Here is a 19600-nt window from a genome sequence, read left to right as displayed (position 1 = left end):
TCTTCCCTCTCTGTGCCAGTTACCAACACAGTGCCTCTTAGCTACAAATTCACCCTTTGCTGCACGATCTGCAAACATGCATTTGGGTCCCCTGAGCATGTGTTTCACTTGCCAGCTAGTTTTGCCGGCAGACGGAAATTTCTGGAAAGACACTGGCTCCTGGCTCAGGGGCGGCACCTGCCCATGACAGCGTCACAGTGAGGCGTCTGCAGTTAGACACCTTGCTGTGGCCAGGGGTCCCCAGCCCCCGGTGACTCTGAACCAGACGGTGCACCCCAGCCATGTCCCCTCCAAGGTCTGGGTCCCGATGTGCACCCGCTCTCCTGGGGCTGAGGGTGCGGCCTCATCCTTGCTTCCAGGACCCTAATTTATATTCGTGTCCCACACAGGTCTGCTTACTTTGTTATCAGATAATCCATCACGGCTCCAACCCCTTTACTAGCTAATAATTTTTTTTTTATAATGTGTAAGTATATGTGTTTATATCACTGGCCTGATTCTTCGTTTGGTAGTTATTTTGGAGTTTTCTTTTTTTTCCTTAATGTTTCAGTTTAGTTGCTGATGACAAATATGATGCTAAACTCCCACAGTTCTTACTGTCACGATAGTTTTAACTTTTCCCCATGTTTTCTTTTTTCGGTCTTACTTTACTTTGTCACTGCAGTACGATGAGCCCAGTGTCGCCAGCAGGTGTGGGGGTGCCATGCAGTGACTCACCGAGTCTCTAACTGTGCTCGCCAGTCAGCGCCCTTCATGCCCCTGAGCTGTTCTGCACATTTTATCTACTGTCCTTACCAACACTTGACCCAGCACCTGCTCTAGGTCCCTGTTCAACTGATGCCAGGCTTCTGCTCCCAAAAAAGCTGGGCCCGACACATGCCCTTCGCCTGCCAGCATTCCTGCCACAGGCCCCCTGGCAAACCTTCCAAGTGAAAGAAAGAGCGAGAAAGTGCATTTCTCCAGGTCTGCGCCGCTCCCATCCTCCGAGAGCTCAGCTCTCAACACTCCGCCAGGGACGGGTCACAGTGCGGAGTCCCGAGCACAGCCTGAGCCTGGCAGCAGGCGCACCTTATCGGACTTAGCACCCCTCGCTTCCCCCACCTGGCGCCCTGGCGCACCGGGGAGCCTGGGCCCAGACCTGCTGCCTCCTCCGTGCTCCAGGCATCGAGAGAGATTAGACATTCAGAAAACAAACACGGTGCAAGAAAATAGAGAAACAAAACTTCACATACCTTTCCCTTACTTTTCACAATAAGAAAGCTACTTTCACAATAAAATCCTAAGCAACAGTCACAGCCAAGGGGTGGAAAGTAAGAAGCACCATGATTTTTCAAATGTTATCACAATGGTTTTCGTACTAAGTTCACATCCGCATTCTAGTCTCCTGGAGTGACGCAGGGAACCCCAGAGCAGCAGAGCGTCTCAGGTCCTGGGACGTCATGGTGGTGGTGGGGGGGGGGGGTTTAGTCACCCCCCGAATGACTCCGGTGGTCCCCCGGCCCCGCAGCAAGCCCTCCCTACCCTGAGGCCCTGGCTGGGGTGCCTGAAGACACCTAGGCCTTGAGCTGCCCTGAGGCAGAGACCAGGTCACCTCTTGGTCACTGTGCGGCCACCTCACAGAGGTGGCAGCAAGTTATTCACGACTGAGGACAGCAATAGCAGCCTCAGAAGTGCAGAGAAGGCTTGAGTGCCTCTTGGTAAATGTAAAGCACCACACAACACAACACAACACAGAAAACACAAGGCACAGGTTTAAGTCAGAGACCTCTGCAAAGACTTCATGCTGTGAAAACAGCCGAAGGCCTTGAATGCTGACTATTCACCATTTGCTCATTTACTCGGTGAGCATGTACTATGAATGTCCACTGTCTGCTAGGTGCAAATTTACGGTTATCATAAGCCGTCATATGAGTAAGGCTCATATGGTGGGCCCTGGGTAGAAAATATAAAAAGGAAACTCAATTTAAAAATCTCTATGAGGTTACAGTAAATTTAAGAAATATTGGGAGCAAAAAACTCCATGATCCAGAGCTGATGACACACTGGGAATCAACTTATTTTTTATTTCTGTACAGTCAAAATATAGTGTTTCCAGCTGGATGTTCTTTTCAGTGCCTTCTCCTTCTCCCTTGTTTTGCCCAAAATGACAAACCACAGGGACCCAAGAAGAGAGAGGTCCTGAGTACTGGGCGGGTGCAAATGGTTATTTACCAAGCCCTATGAACTTACCCAGAAGACCCTTTCCCTGAGTCTCCAGCTGCAGGTCCCATCTCCCACTCATCCTTCTAGCTCTGGGACAGGGACTTCCTAGATTCTTTAACTTTCCCTGCCAATTTGGACAGGACTGGCTTCTTTATCTTTGTAATTTGGTGGCCACAAACATATTCTTTAAAGACGATATGAAAAGTCTGACACTAAAGGGTAATATAGCACCAGAGTAGGACACTAGGCCCCTCTCATCCCACAACTACAACTAGATAACTATGAGATCATCCTAAATAACCCTAGAAAGTGATCTGAAGATAGGCAGACCAAAACTCCATGACTAAAGCTGGATAAGAGGCCACATCAAAGAAGGTAGGAAGTGTGGAGGCACGGTTGAGGAAAGAGATGGATTTTGGGTGCTGTGGAAAGGAGGGAGCCACCGCTGGGAAGAAGGGCAAGAGAGGAGCACACCGAAAAGCACAAGAAGGTTCCCCAAAGCCATTGGTTTGGAAAGTGAGAGGGACTGAATTTCATGACTCAGGGCTTAAAGCCAGCAGGCTTGGCTGGGGTGGAGCCTGGAGGGTACTGTGTGGCTCCGGGAAAGAAGGCAGGAAAACAACCTGGGGGCAGACAGTGTGGAAACAGCATCTGAAACACACAGAGGGGCCAAAGATTTGATCTCAGAGAGCATTCCTAAAAGGCAGCCTCCAGAGAGACACCTCTCAGGGAACAAAGATGCTGCTAAGGCCATTGCCCTCCTTCACCCTTCGGCATAAACACAGAGCCGCCTGAGGGAAGCAGCACGGTGCTGCCACTGGCTGCCTGACTTGCTTACACTGAGTCCCACACCCTAGGCTCTGGCAAGACTGCCCCTCTCAGTCATGCTTGCCTCAGCCCCAGCACAGCGGGCACCTTCCCCCAGAAGACCAGCACAAACCCTGCCCACACCATGTCCCCCAATCAGAGAGTTCTGCAGGGCCTCAGTTCGGTGGAGGTGGCATCAGATCTCATTTCATAAGCAGATTAGAGTGCACCTAGTTAAAACTCTCCACATTCAGGCCAGAGACCAACCACTGCCCACAGCAGACAAGGAGAGCCTCTGCAGACCAAGAGCTTGAAGGACAGAGCAGCCAAAACAGACCAGCAGAGCACAGGCGGCCACACACTGGTGACACGCCCTGAAGCACCAGGCTCTGGGCACTACATGACCTTGTCTTCATAAGGTCATTACTTTCTGGAGCAGGAGATATAACAGGCTTTTCTAACACACAGAAGGCAGAGACTTAGACAAAATGCAAAGATGGAGAAATTTATACCAAATGAAAAACCAAGATGAAGCCACAGCCAGAGATCTAAGAGAAACATATAAGTAACATGTCTGATGGAGACTGTAAAGCAACAATCACAAGGGTACTCACTGGGCTTGAGAGAAGAGAAGACATCAGGGAGACCCTTACCACAGAGATAAAAGAGTTGAAGAAGAATCAATCAGAGATGAAGAGTGCAATAAACGAGACTGAAAACAGGCTTGGTGCAATGAACATGAGAAAGGAAGAAGCAGAGGAACAAATAAAGGACAACAGAACACAGAATTATGGAAAATAATGAAGATGAACAAAAGAGTAAGAGAAGAATTAAGCAACATGAGAACAGATTTAGTGAACCCAGTGACTTCATCAAATATTTGTATTACAGGGATCCCAGAAGAAGAAGAGAAAGAAAAGGGGGAAAGAAATTTATTTGATGAGAAAATACCAGAAAGCTTCCCTAACTGGAGGAGAGAAACAGACATTCAGATCCAGGAGGCACAGAGAGCTCCCATCAAAATTAATAAAAGCAGGCCAATACCAAGACATACTGTAAGTAAATCTGCAACATATAGTGATAAGATAAAACTCAAAAAGCAGCAAGACAAAGCATGTTCTTAACTTATAAGAGAAAACCTGTAAGCTACAGATTTCTTCATAGAAACCTGGCAAGCCAGAAGGGATTGGCATGATATATCCAAAGTGCTGACTGAGAAAAATCTACAGCCAAGAATACTCTCTCCAGCAAGGCGATCATTCAGAATAGAGAGAGAGAGAGAGAGTTTCCCATACAAACATTAAAGGAGTTCATGACTACAAACTAGTCCTGCAAGAATTAGTAAAGGGGACTCTGTGAGTGGAAAGGAAAGAACATAAGTGAGAATATGAAGGCAGGAAACACAAAAGCAGTAAAAATTAATACTTCTATAAAAAGTCAGTCAAGGGACTCACAAAATAAAAGGATGTTAAATCTGACAAAAAACACCTAAAACATGAGAAGGTCAGGAGTAAAGAATGGGTTCAAACTTACATGACCATCAACTTAATATACACTACTATGTGCAGAAGACGTTATATACAAATTTAATGATAACTCAGAAACTACTAAGAAATATGCAATGAATAAAGAAATAAAAATATGTCACTAAAGAAAACCAAAACCAGCAAACTATGAAGATAAGAAAGGATCAGAGAAAATCTCCAGAAACAATAAAAAAACAAGTAATAAATGGCAATAAATACAAGTCTATCAATAATAACTCTAAATGTAAATGAACTAAACACTCTAATCAAAACACATGTAAGAATGGGTAAAAAATAAGACCCACCTATATGCTATCTATAAGAGAATCATTTTAGACTGAACCACATGCACACTGAGAGTGAAGACAAGGAAAAACATTCACCATGCAAATGATCACCATCCGACAAACTAGACTTTAATACAAAGTCTGTAACAAGAAACAAAGAAAGACACTATGTAATAACAAAGGGGACAATCCAACAAGAAAATATAACAAACGTAAATATTTCTGCACCCAATACAGGAGCATCCAAATATATAACAAAAATTGATAACAAACATAAAGGAAATAATCGACAGCAATTCCACTTTAGCAGGGAAAGTTAACATGCCATTTAATAAATGGACAGATCATCTCAACAGAAAATAAACAAGGACGCAATGGCTTTGAATGACACACTGGACCAGGTGAATTTAACAGATGTATTCAGAGCATTTCATCCTAAAACAGCAGAGTACACATTCTTTTCAAGTGCACGTGGAACATTCTCCAGAACAGATCACATATTAGGCCACAAAACAGGCCTCAACAAATTCAAGAAAACTGAAGTCACACCACGTACCTTTTCTGACCACAATGCTATGAAACTTGAAGTCAACCATAAGAAAAAGTCTGGAAGGACCACAAATACATGGGACGTTAAAAAATATGTTCCTAAACGATGAATGAGTCAAACAGAAAATAAAAGAAAAATTTTAAAAGCCATGAAAACACGCAATGGTCCAAAACCTTTGGGATGCAGCAAAAGCAGTTCTAAGAGAGAAGTATTCAGCAATACAGGCCTACTTCGAGAAGCAAATATCTCAAACAACCTAACCTTACACTGAAAAAAGCCAGAAAAAGAACAACAAAGCCTAAGGCCAGCAGAAAGAAGGAGACAATAAAGATCAGAGCAGAAATAAATGACATAGAAACTAAAAGAAAAACAATAGTAACAATGATAATAGAACAGATCAGTGGAACTGAGAACTGGTTCTTTGAAAAAGTTAATAAAACTATTAAGTATCCAGCAGGACTTATTAAAAAGAAAAGACAAAACACCCAAATAAATAAAATCACAAGTGAGAGAGGAGACATAAAATCCAACACCACAGAAATAAGAGATTATTCTGAAAAACTATATGCCAACAAATTGGGACAACCTGGAAGAAATGGGTAAATTCCTAGACGCATATAAATTACCAAAACTATAATCGGAAGAATTAGAAAATTTGGGGGCGCCTGGGTGGCTTGTCGGTTAAGCATCCGACTTCGTCTCAGGTCATGATCTCACAGCTCATGAGTTCGAGCCCTGCGTCGGGCTCTGTGCTGACAGCTTGGAGCTTCGAGGCTGCTTCAGATTCTGTGTCTCCCTCTCTCTTTCTCCTTCAAAAATAAGCATTAAAAACTTAAAGAAAAAGAAATAAAAATTTGAAAGACTAATTACCAGCAATGAAACTGAATCAGTAATCAAAAAACTTCCAACAAACAAAAGTCCAGGACCAGAGGGCTTCACATACGAACTTAAAGAAGAGGTAATACCTATTCTTCTCAAACTATTCCAAAATACTGAAAAAGAAGGAAAACTTCCAAATTTATTCTGTGAGGCCAGAATTATCCTAATACCAACGCCAGATAAAGACATCACAAAAAAACTATAGGCTAGTATCTCTAAGGAGCATAGATGCAAAAATTTTCAATAAAATGATAGCAAACTCAATCTAGCAATACATTAAAAAAAAAATCACTCACCACAAATGGGATTTATTCCTGGACAGCAAGCATGGTTCAATATTCATGAATCAATCAACATGACCATCATATCAATAAGAGAAAGGAGAACCATATGATCTTTTCAAAAGAGGCAGAAAAAGCCTCTGATGAAGTACAACATCCATTCATGGCAAAAACCCTCAACAAAGTGGGTCTAGAGGAAACCTACCTCAACAAAACAGGAGCCATGGATGGAAACCCACTGCTAACATCATCCAAAACGGGGAAAATGTGAGATCAGGAACAAGACAGGGATGTCTACTCTCAGCACTTTAATTCAACACACTGCTGGAAGTCCTGGCCACAGCAGTCAGACAGCAAAAATGCATCTGAATCCAGAAGGAAGAAGTAAACCTTAAATTATCTGAAGATGACATGATACTATATACAGAAAACCTTAACAACTCCACCAAAAAACTGCTAGAACTGATATAACTATTTCAGTAAAGTTGCAAAGTACAAAATCAACGTACAGAAATGTGGCACACTTCTATACACCAATAATGGAGCTGCAGAAAAGAAGAACTAAGAAAACAATCCCATTTACAACTGCACCAAAAATAATGAGATATCTAGGAATACACGTAACCAAAGAGGTGAAAGACCTATACTCTGACAACTACAAAACACTGATGAAAGAAACTGAAAATGACACAAAGAAATGGAAAGACATTCCATGGTCATGGACTGGAAGAACAAATATTGTTAAAATGTCTACACCACCCAAAGTAATGTGCAGATTTAATGCAGTCCCTATCAGACCACCTACAGCATTCTTCATAGCACTAGAACAAACAACCCTAAAATTTGGAACCATCAAAGACCCCAAATGGCCAAAGCAATCTTTTTTTTTAAATTTTTTAAAAAGTCTTTATTTTGAGAGAGACAGAGAGTGAGCGGGAGAGGGGCAGAGAGAGAGGGAGACACAGAATCTGAAGCAGGCTCCAGGCTCTGAGCTGTCAGCACTGTATATAGTATCATGTCACCTTCAGATAGTTTAAGTTTTACTTCTTCCTTCCGGATTTGGATGCATTTTTGCTGTCTGACTGCTCAAGGAGGGGCTTGAATCCACGGACTGTGAGATCTTGACCTGAGCCAAAGTTGGACAACTAATCAACTGAGCCACCCACGTGCCCCTAAAGCAATCTGGAAAATGAAAGGCAAAGCTAGAGATATCATAATTCCAGATTTCAAGTTGAATAACAAAACTGCAGTGGTCAGAACAGTACAGTGCTGGCACAAAAACAGACACATAAAGCAACAGAACAGAATAGAAAACCCAGAAATGAACCCACAATTATATGGTCAATTTATCTTCAACAAAGCAGGAAAGAATATCGAATGGGAAAAAGACAGTCTCTTCACAAATGGTGTTGGGAAAACTGGGCCGTGGGCCACTTTCTTACACCGAACCAAACACACACACACACAAATTCAAAATGGATTAAAGCCCTAAATGTGAGACCTGCAATCATAAAAGTCCTTGAAGAGGGGCGCCTGGGTGGCTCAGTCGGTTAAGCCTCCGGCTTCGGCTCAGGTCAGATCTCACGTTCATGGGTTCGAGCCCCGCATCAGGCTCTGTGCTGACAGCTAGCTGAGAGCCTGGAGCCTGCTTCCGGTTCTGTGTCTCCCTCTCTCTCTGACCCTCCCCCTCTCATACTCTGTCTCTCTCTGTATCAAAAATAAAAATTAAAAAAAACATTAAAAAAAAAAGTCCTTGAAGAAAGTACAAGCAGTAATTTCTTTGACGTCAGCCATTACCAACTCTTTTCTAGATATGTTTCCTGAGGCAAGGAAAACAAAAGCAAAAATAAACTACTGGGATTCCACCAAAACACAAAATTTCTTCACAGTGAAAGAAACAATCAACAAAACTAAAAGGCTACTGAACGGGAGCCTGAATGGCTCTGAATGGGAGAATATTTGCAAATGATATCCGACAAAGGGTTATTGTCCAAAATAAAGAACTTACAAACTGAACACCTAAGAAATCAGTAATCCAATAAAAAATAGAACACATGAACAGACATTTTTCCAAAGACACACAGACAGCTACTAGACACATGAAGAGATGCTCAACATCACTCCCCATCAGGGAAATGCAAATCAAGACCACAATGAGATACCACCTCACACCTATCAGAATGGCTAAAATCAACACAAGAAACAACAGGTGTTGGTGAGGATGTGGACAAAGGGGAACCTCTTGCACTGTTGGTGGAAATGCAACCTGACGCAACCACTGTGGAGAACAGTGGTTCCTCAGAAAGTTAAAAACAGAGCTACTCTATGATCCAGCAAATGCACTACTAGGTACTTATCCAAATTAAAAAAAAAAAAAAAAGAACTAAGTGATACATGCATCCCTCTGTTTATTGTAGCACTATCAGTAACAGCCAACTTATGGACGCAACCCAAGTGTCCGTCAACCGACGAATGGATAAAGAAGATGTAGTGTGTATACATATATATACACACAATGGAATATTGGTCATAAAACAGAAATCTTGCCATTTACAACAACATGGATAGAGCTAGAGAGAATAATGCTAAGTAAAATGTTAGAGAAGGACAAACACCATATGATTTCACTCACATGTAGAATATAAGAAACAAATGAAACTGAGCAAAAGGAAAAAAAAACAAGAGCGAAACCAAGAAACACGCTCTTCACTACAGAGAACACACCGATGGTCACCCGAAGGGAGGCAGGTGGGGGGTGGGGTGACAGGTGATGGGACGAAGGAGGGCATTTGTCGCGATGGCTGGGGGTGACTTACGGAGGTGGAAGTGCGGAATTACTACCTTGTCCTCCTGAAACTGAGATTACACTGTATGTTAACTAACTGGAATTTGAATCAGAACTTTAATTTAGAAAAAAAACAAAACAACCTTGCAAACAATGCACATCAGCAAGTTTTCAACCAATTTGTTAAGAACCTAAAAATGTACCCACTGTGTGGCCGGGTCTGCAGCACCCACCCCCGCTCACCCCCTGAAGGAGTTCAGAGTCTAGCTGGAGAGAAAGACAGCAAGCACGAGTTGCTGGGTGGTGTAAGAAGTACTGGACCCTGCGTGTCTGAGGGGCTCACACTGCACCCTGCACCCTGCACAAGAGGTTCGCAGCTCAACAGACACCCACCTGCTGGCCCACAGACCCAGCCCCTCCTGTCCCTGGCTGCTGGCTTTACCCCAGGGAGGGGCCTGCCTGGCTGCTCAATGGAGGCCCAGGCACAAGACTGAGGGTGAGAATGGAGAAGCGACCAGGAGCACCTGGGGCGTCCCTCGCCGATGACCTGTCCTCTGCAGCTTCAGCCCGGCTGCCCTTGAGCGCCAGTAACAGCGTCCCTCCCCCCACCCCCAGCCCCATTCGTTTCCTCGGCCTGAGGCCACATGACTTCCAGCTTTGGCTGCCCCCCAGGTCTCTGCCACAGGCCCAGCTTGAATCCCCTGGGCAAGTCACCCCACCACCCTACTCCACCATGAACCTAAGGGGCGTCTAGTCTCCAACCTTGGGCCCCAGCTGTGCCCCACCTGCCCAAGATTTGGTCTGGCTACTCTCAAAGCCCATCATGCTCTCCTAGAACACCAAGCTCAAACCTGTGGGAACCTAAAATTTTTGGTGACATCCCTTCATTCGACTGCAAGGAGCAAATTAAGGCTTAGAAATGATTAGATTTACACAGGGATTCCTTGAAAATGGATCCGATGCCATCAGGCCCCCTTTCTGAGGCCGCACCACTGTCCCCAGGGCAAGAGGAGAGAAATGTTCTGTTCTACCCGACACGGTTGCCACAAGGTCCGAATGCCTACTGAATACCTGAATGTGCCTAAAAAACAGGATTGTTTGTGTTCCTGCATATTCACCGCACAGCCACATACGTGGCAATGAAGTCCATGCGTGGCCAGCGGCCAGGGGACTGGGTAGCTGAGTGCAGCATGGTGACCCGCTGCAGGGAGGAGCTCTGCCGAGGGCTGTGCTGGGTCACGGGCAGGTGCAGACCTGGGCTCTGTAGAGGGATCAGCCCCACATGGACACGCCGTGTGTTCAGAGACTGTGGTCCACGTGGCTTCAGAGAAGGAAGCCCCTTGGAACAGGGAGGCAGCCTGAGAAGGAAGTGGGAGGACACAGTGGGGGCTGAGGGCAGGCCTGGACTCGAATCCAGGGCCGAAAAGGGGAGCAGCTTTTCACCGACAGAATGTTAGACGTCTTGCTATTTTCCACCTTCTTCAACCCAGCAGGCAGAATGGCTGCCGATTTCCTGCGGGGTCGCCGGGTGCAGTGGCGCGCGGAGGACATGCCGTCTGGCTACCTGGCACCCGGAGTCTGTGGAACACAGTCCCCCCACCTCCCTGATCTGGGCTGGCTGGTGAGGATGGGTTTCTGGTTTGGAAACATTTCATTTCCACATCCTACCCTGGACACACACGGACGCGGTCAGAGTAAACGACATCAGGCTCCTGACTCTCCCGAGAACTTCGCTCCAGGAAGTAAAAGCTAAGGATTTAAGAAGGTGACTCTCCTGGGTGACCCGATAGACTGGTCTTCCTCCAGCAACTGCTCAACCGCACAAAAATCTGTCAAAAACATGAACTGCAGGAAAGATTTCAGCTCATCAGTATCACCAGAATATTACAGGGACAGTCCTGTGTGCATAGATTTTAAAAGTAACCACAGCTTCCAGAGCCCTAAATGCCCCAAAGATGGGCATATTATCACCACAACCAAATAACAAGTGACTTCTTTTATTTAAAACTTTATTGCCTTGTATTTATTTAAAACTTTTATAAGAATCTTAGCAATAAAATCCACAGTGGGGACACCTGGGTGGCCCAGTTGGTTAAGATCTGATGTTGGCTTGGGCCATGATCTCAGCTTGTAGGTTTGAGCCCCGTGTCAGGCTCTGTGCTGACAGTTCGGAGCCTGGAGCCTGCTTCGGATGTCATGTCTCCCTTTTTCTCTACCCCTCCCCTGCTCGTGCTCTGTCTCTACTGCTCTGTCTCTCAAAAAATAAGCATTAGAAATTTTAAAGAAAAAACAACAAAAAAAATCAGTGACATTCTGGCCATGAACAGCTTTGACTGGGGGGTTTCTACGGCTGTCTGGGAATCTGTACGATTTCCACAAGAATTACAGGATGGGCTCCCTAGCAAAGCAGGAATTGGTGCACTGACACTGTAACTACGACAGTGCACTCCGGCTCACGCTCACATGAGTCACTCACAGGACGGAACACCGCATCTCCAGCATGAGTAAGCACTGAGTTACACTCATTTTTCTTCTCGACACTTTGCAAGCAGCGGAAGAAACACACACACCCAAAACCAAAAAACACACAAAACTAGAATTGCAAAGGTCAGCACACTCTGGTCTTACCAGGCCCAAAGATAAGTGCGCTGGTGGTGAAGACGGGCACCACCGGTGAAGCAAGTGTGGGTCTCCAGGGTCCTGGCCCCGGGAAAACTCCCCAGTGTGGCCCCTTAGCCTTGCAGTTCATCAGTATGACGGCCAGGAGACGTTCATGCTAACCACACTCAAGGGGGCGTTGCAATAAAAACATCAACTGAGCACCGTGTTGTGAGAAGCACAAGCCTTTACACAGGCTAGAGCTGGGATCTGCTGGCCATGTGTTGGCTCCAAGCAGAATTCACGAGGAACCCCAAGAGCAGTGACAAGAGAGCGTGGTTGGTGTAGGACGGGGCTGGTTCTGTGGCTTCCTGGGTGGCCTGACCCTGCACCATGAGGTCGAGATGGGCTTCAAGAGGGTCAGGGACTAGGGCAAGGCAAACCGAGGTTTGGAACCTGATAGTCAAGTCTCAAAAGCGCACAGACAGCCCCAGCATGGTGAGGGGCCCCTGCAGACCTGCTCACCCTGCTCACCTCTGCCAGTTCCTTCCGGGGTCTGGTTTCTCCCAAGTCAGAAGGGGCGAGGGGTCGGCCCAGCCCTCACGCACGGTAGCCACAGATCACACACTCCTGGCAGAAACCAGTGACTCCAGTGAAATGAAGACTTCAGGAATTTCTGGGAAGGGGGTTGGATGTTTTTTTAAAAAGGAACACCACACCCACAAGGTATATTTAAATCAGTACCTGGAAGAATTCATTAAACACCACGCTTACACTGAACAACACAAGCCCATGGACATAGGTCCCAAGGTGCACTGTTCCATTCCACTTTGACATTTTTAAGTCTCTCTGTTCCCTGTGTGCCTGAAATGTGTCTGGGCCTTTTGGCGAGGACCCCAGTTTCAAAATGCAAAGAAATCTATCTTCCCACCTGTTGACTCAGCACAAGTCTGGACCTCGGAAGTTTGCTACCAAACAGTGCAGCACTCAACCAGGCGGAAGTCCGGGTCCTTGCAAATATGCAGTCAGCCTTCAAGCATGTTCAACATGCCTGTCGCAACTCAGGGAATTTCCTAGTCTCACCTACGTCTGAGAAAGCAGTGTGACGGAGAAGAACCCAAAGTGTGGAAACTGTCTGAGCGGGCTGGGAGAACTGTGGCCGCTGGTGCCACCTAGAACTGTAGCTCGTCTGTCACCTCCCTCGTCTATCAGTGACCTGACTTTCAGCTTGGCTCGAAAAGCAGCCTCTTGCCTTCGGAAGGCACAGAGGTCTGAGACGCTGTGTATCCAGTTCAGGATCCTCTGAGAACCACCAAGTTTTCGTCAATACTGCTTTCAACCCCGAAACTCTGGGGCCGCTTGAGGCCGGGAGTGTCTGGAGCAACACCTTCCATCTGTGTAATCAGGGGAGTTAAGCAAGTGCTTGGCCTCCAAGCACTAAGGGGCTTAGTCTGTGTTGCAAATTTCTCAGAAATGGATTTAGATCCCCAACTCACTCCTCCTCTTCTGCTCGGGCTGTGGCTGCTGTACTTGGCTCCAGGGCCCTTCCTGCTCTAACAGCCTGAGCCAGCAGGTGGTCTCTCCACTGCTCCAAGAAGAAAGACTTCCAGAAACTCAGAGAGAGGCAAGCTGCCAGGGGAGCATGCTGGTACCGACACTCCTCCACTCGAGGGCTCAAGTCCCATGTTCAGGTAAGATGTAAACAGTTCAGTTCAAAGGCAGCAGGGACCTTGAGCATGAAAACAGAATCTCTTTAAGAATCCACTAACTGACAAGCACCCTATGATCCAGCAATTGCACTACCAGGTATTCATCCAAGGGATACAAGTGTGCTGTTTGGAAGGGGCACGTGCACCCCAAAGTTTATGGCAGTGCTATCGGCAGTCACCAAACTACAGCACATGTCTACCAATGATAAATGGATAAAGAAGATGTAGTAGAGATATACAATCGAATATTGCTCAGCAACAAAAAGAATGAAATCTTGCCATTTGCAATTATGTGGATGGAACTAGAGGGTATCATCCTAAGTGAAATTAGACAGAGAAAGACAAATTCATATGACTTCACTCACACGAGGACTTTAAGATACAAAACAGATGAGGGAAGGAAAGCAAAACTAATATAAAAACAGGGAGGGGGATGAAACATAAGAGACTCTTAAATCTAGAGAGCAAACAGCGGTACTGGAGGGGTTGGGTTCAGGAGCTAAATGGGTAAGGGGCATTCAGGAACCTACTCCTGAAGTCACTGTTGCATTATATGCTAACTTACTTGGATGTTAGTTAAAAAATAAATTATTAAAAAAAAAAAGAATCCACTAACTGACTTCAACCCTCCAACCTGAGGAAGAGCCCCTTGCTAAGCCAGGGGGCTGTCACCGCTGCATCTGTCCTGCCAACCCCGGGAGACACCCGAGCTGGAACACTCGCCTTTTACAAAGCAGGGGGCAGGGGCTGTGCGCCGTGGCCGCTTGGCCATCTTTCCACCCAAGCCTCAGCACACACAGAGTCAGATACGTGGACTTCCCGCTGACCTTGTGCATGTGCCGCCTGGCTCGCGGATGGCCTCCAGACTCCTAGAGCACGGCTGCCGCACCAGCACGGCGACCGGAAAAGCGGTCACGCAAAAGCTTCGCTTCGTCTCCTGCAGGGAGGCTGAGTAGGTATGGGAAGTGACCACATCTGCAGAGTTCACACATTTGCACGTACACACGGCTGGGTGTGTTGCCTGTACCTTAAGGCACTAGAAAATCTATTAAGAAACCACAATGTCAAAAGCGAGATGAGAAAAGAGTTAATTAAACTGCCCAAGAGCAAACGCTCCACATGGTTTTACGGTGGGGCAGTTCAGGGACGCAGAAATGACCTGGGCTAATTCCAGCCACGGGGAGTAGGGGGCTTGTGCTATAGGGGCTCTGGAGTGCTTGTGCCCTTGGGTTGCCCCGGTCCTTCCCCACAGGGCCAGAGGTCACACTTCCAAACCCCGACCCTCATAACTCCTGACCTCAGGACCCCCTTTTTCACTTCTTGTCTTTTTGCTATTAGAAATTCGATGTCTTTATCCATCCTCCTTCCAAGTCTTACAAGTCAACAGGCCTCGGCTAATCCCACCATCAAAATCAATCAATAAATAAAAGTTAAAAAAAAAATGGCATACTCCTGTACCCATGAACCAGATTGCAGGATTTACATACATGGCCTTATTTACTCCTGCAACTCTTAGGTGACAGGGAGTGGGTTTTCACAGATAAGAAACCTGCCCCAAATCACACAGCAGGTTAATTCAGTGTGGCCGGGATGCAAATTCAGGCTTATCTGACTCTTGAACCCCTGTCAAGCACTCCTCCAGGGAATGGAGCAAATGAGGTCTTACTGTGCTGCTGATAAAATGTAGACGCTGTATACATCCACACATTCCAGAACGCCAGGAACTCCCACAGGCCCTCTCCTAAACAGACCCTTGAGTCTCCCTTGCGTCGGTGCCAGAGGAAAGATCAGTATTGCAATTTCAGAAACGCACACGCTGAAGCGTGAATGAGCAGGGGCTTCTCAACCTCAGCACTGCTGACACCCGGCCCGGCCATCCACTCCTGGTCCAGGAGCTCGGCCTGCGCAGGCAGCGTCCCTGGCAACTCCACGCTCCACATGAGCCACCCGTCTCCTCACCACCGGCCAGCCAGGCAAAGCCGCGGAGTTCGGCAGAGTGCCTCAGATCCCATCACTGTTAGTTCAATATTATACTGATGCCAAGGAAAAGCGCTTCTAAATTCTGGTTTGATGGAGGTTACTGGGACACCAGACCACAGCTCCTTAAGAGAAAGCACTTGCTGGACTGGAGAGAACGGACACAGCTGAGAACTTGAGCCCTGCATTTCACTTCCCAGTCCGCAAGTACCAGCTTTCAGCTTCTGCACGAAGGTATCTGCCCCCAGCATCTTCAACCTCTGTCCTAGGTTTCCAGACCCCAGGCAAACAGGATTACCCCATTCTGGGCACACACTGAAAGGCAAACCGGGAAACGTATGGACACAGCACTGCCCAAAGGAGTAAAAAGCAGGCTCGACAGAAGACTAACATCTAACACATACACATTACCATCGGGCTTGGTTCTGAAACACTTCATGAGGATTTAATTTAATTTAATCCTTGAACATCCCCGGCCACCATATAAAGTAGGTATTATGGACTGCATTTTATGAATGAAGAGACGGAGGCCCAGAACCCTCAAGTACCTTGCCTGAGGTCAAGAGAGCCCCTGTCCTTTTTTTTTTAAGTTTATCTACTTATTTTGAGAGGGAGAGACAGAAAGATGGAGGGAGGGGCAGAGACAAAGCAAGAGGGAATTCATAGGATGTGTGCTTTCAGTGCAGAGCCCAACTTGGGCTCGATCCCATGCACCCTGAGATCATGACCTGAGCCAAAACAAGAGTCGAACACTCGATGGATTGAGCCGTCCAGAACCCCGAGTCCCCGTTCTTCACCACTCTCTACAGTGCTCCAGAGAACTCGGGGACTGTCACCTCCTTGGTTCTGAATACCCCACCTCTGCCAGTGCATGAGGCTTCTCCTCCGGCCGTCATCAAGTGCCCTACACTGCTGGCACCCTGCACAAGACGGACATCACCCTCCTGACCGTCCCTCATTGGGACAAGACACAAACCCTCTTATCTATAGGGCTGTACAACCTATGTTTGTCCTACCTCGAGTAAAGAACACGGAGTGCTTCGTTAGCTCTCTGGCCGCAGCCGGCCTGTCATCACCTCTGCTGATGCTGACATACCTGTCCAGTGGCCACCAAAAGAGAAATGCGGTCAGATGGAGATGAGCGACGCTGGGTACCGACCATCGCCACCCTTTCTAAATCGATCCCTGTGTTTTCCAAGTCATCATCGACAATTCTGCTAAATGACGTCAACATAAGCTCTGAGTATGAAGTTTCCGGAATGGGCCATTCCCCCACCCCCAGTTCTGAAAGCCAAGCAGCCTGGCACATTTCCTCCCCTCCATGATTTGCCCAAGATTAACCCCCAGGGGTATTATCATCGCACTGCCATGTGCTTTCAACACCCTTCGGAACTCAAGTCACTTAATGCAGCTCGGATTTAGACAGGTTTCGGGAGGAGGCCATGGCGTCCTCGTTTTGCTTCGGGAGGCGGGTGGATATTCCGTGTCAACAGACAGTGACGACGACAAGGTGGGGGTGCGAGCGGCACCCTGTTCTGGCAGAGCTGCCAAAGCTCACCGCCTAGCTCTCCGTCATCTGAACGTCCCAAGAGACGACCGAGCAGATGGACCCTCTAGCTGCCAGCTGCCCCTGGGGAAACGCACTGTGTCTTTCTCACCTTCATCCAACAAGAGAAGTTGTAGTGCCCAGAGTGTGCCATTTGTGACCTCACCATTGCTAACGGACAGGTGCCATGCTAACCTGTGTGCTGAAAGCAAGCATAAGAACATTTCACAGCACCCAGAAAATCCTGCAGTGCCCACTCACATGCAGAGAATGCCACCACTGGGCCTCCACGGACCCAGAGGCCTGGTTCGACAATGACAGAACCCCTGGACTGCCCTTGCGCTTGGGTGAATGCAGAGCAGGAAGAATAATCAAGTCCAGGATGCAAAGGGCTTCGGGGAAAAAATATGTAAGAAAGTCACCCCAAAGCAGTCACTGTGAGGCAGTCACATGTGCTAACAGGCCCATGGAGAAGATGGCTTGCTTAGTTAATATTTGAAAACCATGAGCTCCCAGAGCAAATGCATTATGCCTTGAACTTTGGTATTTTGGCACCAGGGCAATGAGGAGGTTCAAATCACAACACACAAAAAAATCTGCTTTGAATAAAGAAACTCCTGTGGATCGTTTCACATGGAAAAGTTAACCTATGTGAGGAGTAATGGGAAAAATTACCAATCTGGAATGCTACCTTCCAGTGTAAGCCCAAGTCACTGGCCATGAAACCTGGAGCTAATGTAACCTTGCCAAGGCTGCCTTTTCACCTCTAAAACAACAAGCCCTCTATCTCTCAGCAACACTGTAAACGTTACGTGAGGCAGTGGGTACAGAGCATCTCACTGCCTGAGGAAAGCAGGTCCTAAATGCCCGGCCCATCACAACTATTAGGCAAAATGGGGATCAAAATCTAAATTTAAGGCCCCCTGGGTGGCTCAGTCGGTTTAAGTGTCCGACTCTGGATCTCAGGGCTCCTGAGTTCAAGCTCCGAGTGGGGCTTCTCTCTCTCTCCCTCTCTCTGCCCTCTACCACACTCACACACACTCTCTCAAATAAACTTGAAAAAAGAAACTTAAAAAATCTAGATTTATTCAGCCCTTTAGATTTTAGACATCAAAGGGATTTAACAAAGTATCTTCCCCTTCTCACCATCCAAGGGCCTTGGTGTGGGGGCATCTTTCCGACTACCCCAGTGGACTTCACGGCATTTCCTTTCGTAACACAGGCTGGTTCTCAAAAGAACTAGGATTCCCAGCGGTCACATCTCACATAGAGGCATTTATTTGATGAGGTAAAGTCAGAGCGAGTGAGCTTAATGGCAAGCCTATGAGCTTGGACACAGTTCTACCAGGAGGTCAAAATGTAACCCAAAATTCTGTCTAATTAATTAAATTATTGCATTTAGAGGTGATTTCTTTCTACAAAGGTTTCCTTCATAGAGCTACAAAGTCAGCAGCAAAAAACCTTATTCTTTCTGCTACAGAGCCTGTCTGGGGCACTGGTCTCTACCTTCATAAATGAATGATAAGGATACCACTCACAGCCTTGGGATTCATGTTGGCAACTTCGTGATTCCGTTTACAATCTTCCCGCCACCCTCCTGGCTACCAGGAAGGACATCCTCAGCCCGCCTTGCCGGTACAGTCAGTGTTTCTGGTGGTGACACACGTCTGTCTCACTATGCGACCTTGGTCAACCAGATTAATCACAAGATTCGGCTTCTCCCGTCCCCGACACCTCCCGTCCCCTTGCAAAATCATAATTTACTTATACCACACAAACAAATCTCGGTGCACTTGCTGATTCGTAGTTTACCCAGGAAGATTCTTAAGGAAGTTCCACGGCTTTATTTCTACATACAGTTAAACTGAAAAGGCAACAGCGTAAAGAGGGGACTAGGAGGAGACCCTGGGTCTCCAGTTGTCACTTCGGTGTAACTTAGCCGCGCAGGCAAACACCAATGGGCATGGGCATGCGGGTGCCAGGCTCAGGCACTCTGCGGGTATTTATGTGCACCAATCCCACAAAAGCACTTCGTGGCCACAATAAATAGAAAGTGTGGCTGGGGAGTAAACACGCCGAGCACGTGCCCGTTCCTGGCCCCGGCGCAGGCTCCCTGCCAGCAACAGAAGTTCACGCGGGGGCCTTCGGGGACTCGCCCCAAACCTGGACACCTGGCTGTCATCGCAATCCCACCCCTCTGAAGGCTGCCCTGCGAAGGCGCGACGCCCCAGAGCCCAAAGCGGCCCCGGATCCCCGGTTCTCACGAGCACCGCACACACTCAGCGCGTCCGTGCAAGCCCCTCCCGCACCCAGGCCCGCCGTGTGGGCGGCCGCGCCCGCAGGACTCACAGCGCGCGCCCCGCAGGGCACACGGTCTGAGCCCCGCGTCCCCGAAGGCACACGCTTACGTCTCTCGGCCCCGGGGGCGGTCTCGGGACGGTTCCTGGGGCGCC

At 47.4% G+C, this 19600-nt stretch overlaps 1 protein-coding gene across 3 annotated transcripts in view; it reads right to left on the bottom strand.

Moving 5' to 3' along the window:
* The window catches only part of SGMS1 (sphingomyelin synthase 1), a 231329-nt gene that overhangs the window by 73589 nt on the left and 138140 nt on the right, over positions 1-19600 (bottom strand). Inside the window, exon 1 of one of the 3 annotated variants that reach the window (XM_029931710.1) lies at positions 19556-19600. The exons of the other annotated variants lie outside the window; for them this stretch is intronic. The gene's annotated coding sequence lies outside the window, so the exon portion shown is untranslated. The remainder of the gene's footprint in view (positions 1-19555) is intronic. 3 annotated transcript variants of the gene reach the window in all.

Source organism: Suricata suricatta, chromosome 2 (assembly GCF_006229205.1).
Source record: "Suricata suricatta isolate VVHF042 chromosome 2, meerkat_22Aug2017_6uvM2_HiC, whole genome shotgun sequence".
NCBI classification, from domain to species: domain Eukaryota; kingdom Metazoa; phylum Chordata; class Mammalia; order Carnivora; family Herpestidae; genus Suricata; species Suricata suricatta.
The sequence above is the reverse complement of the archived record's forward strand: the minus strand, read 5'-3'. Positions and strand labels throughout refer to the sequence as shown.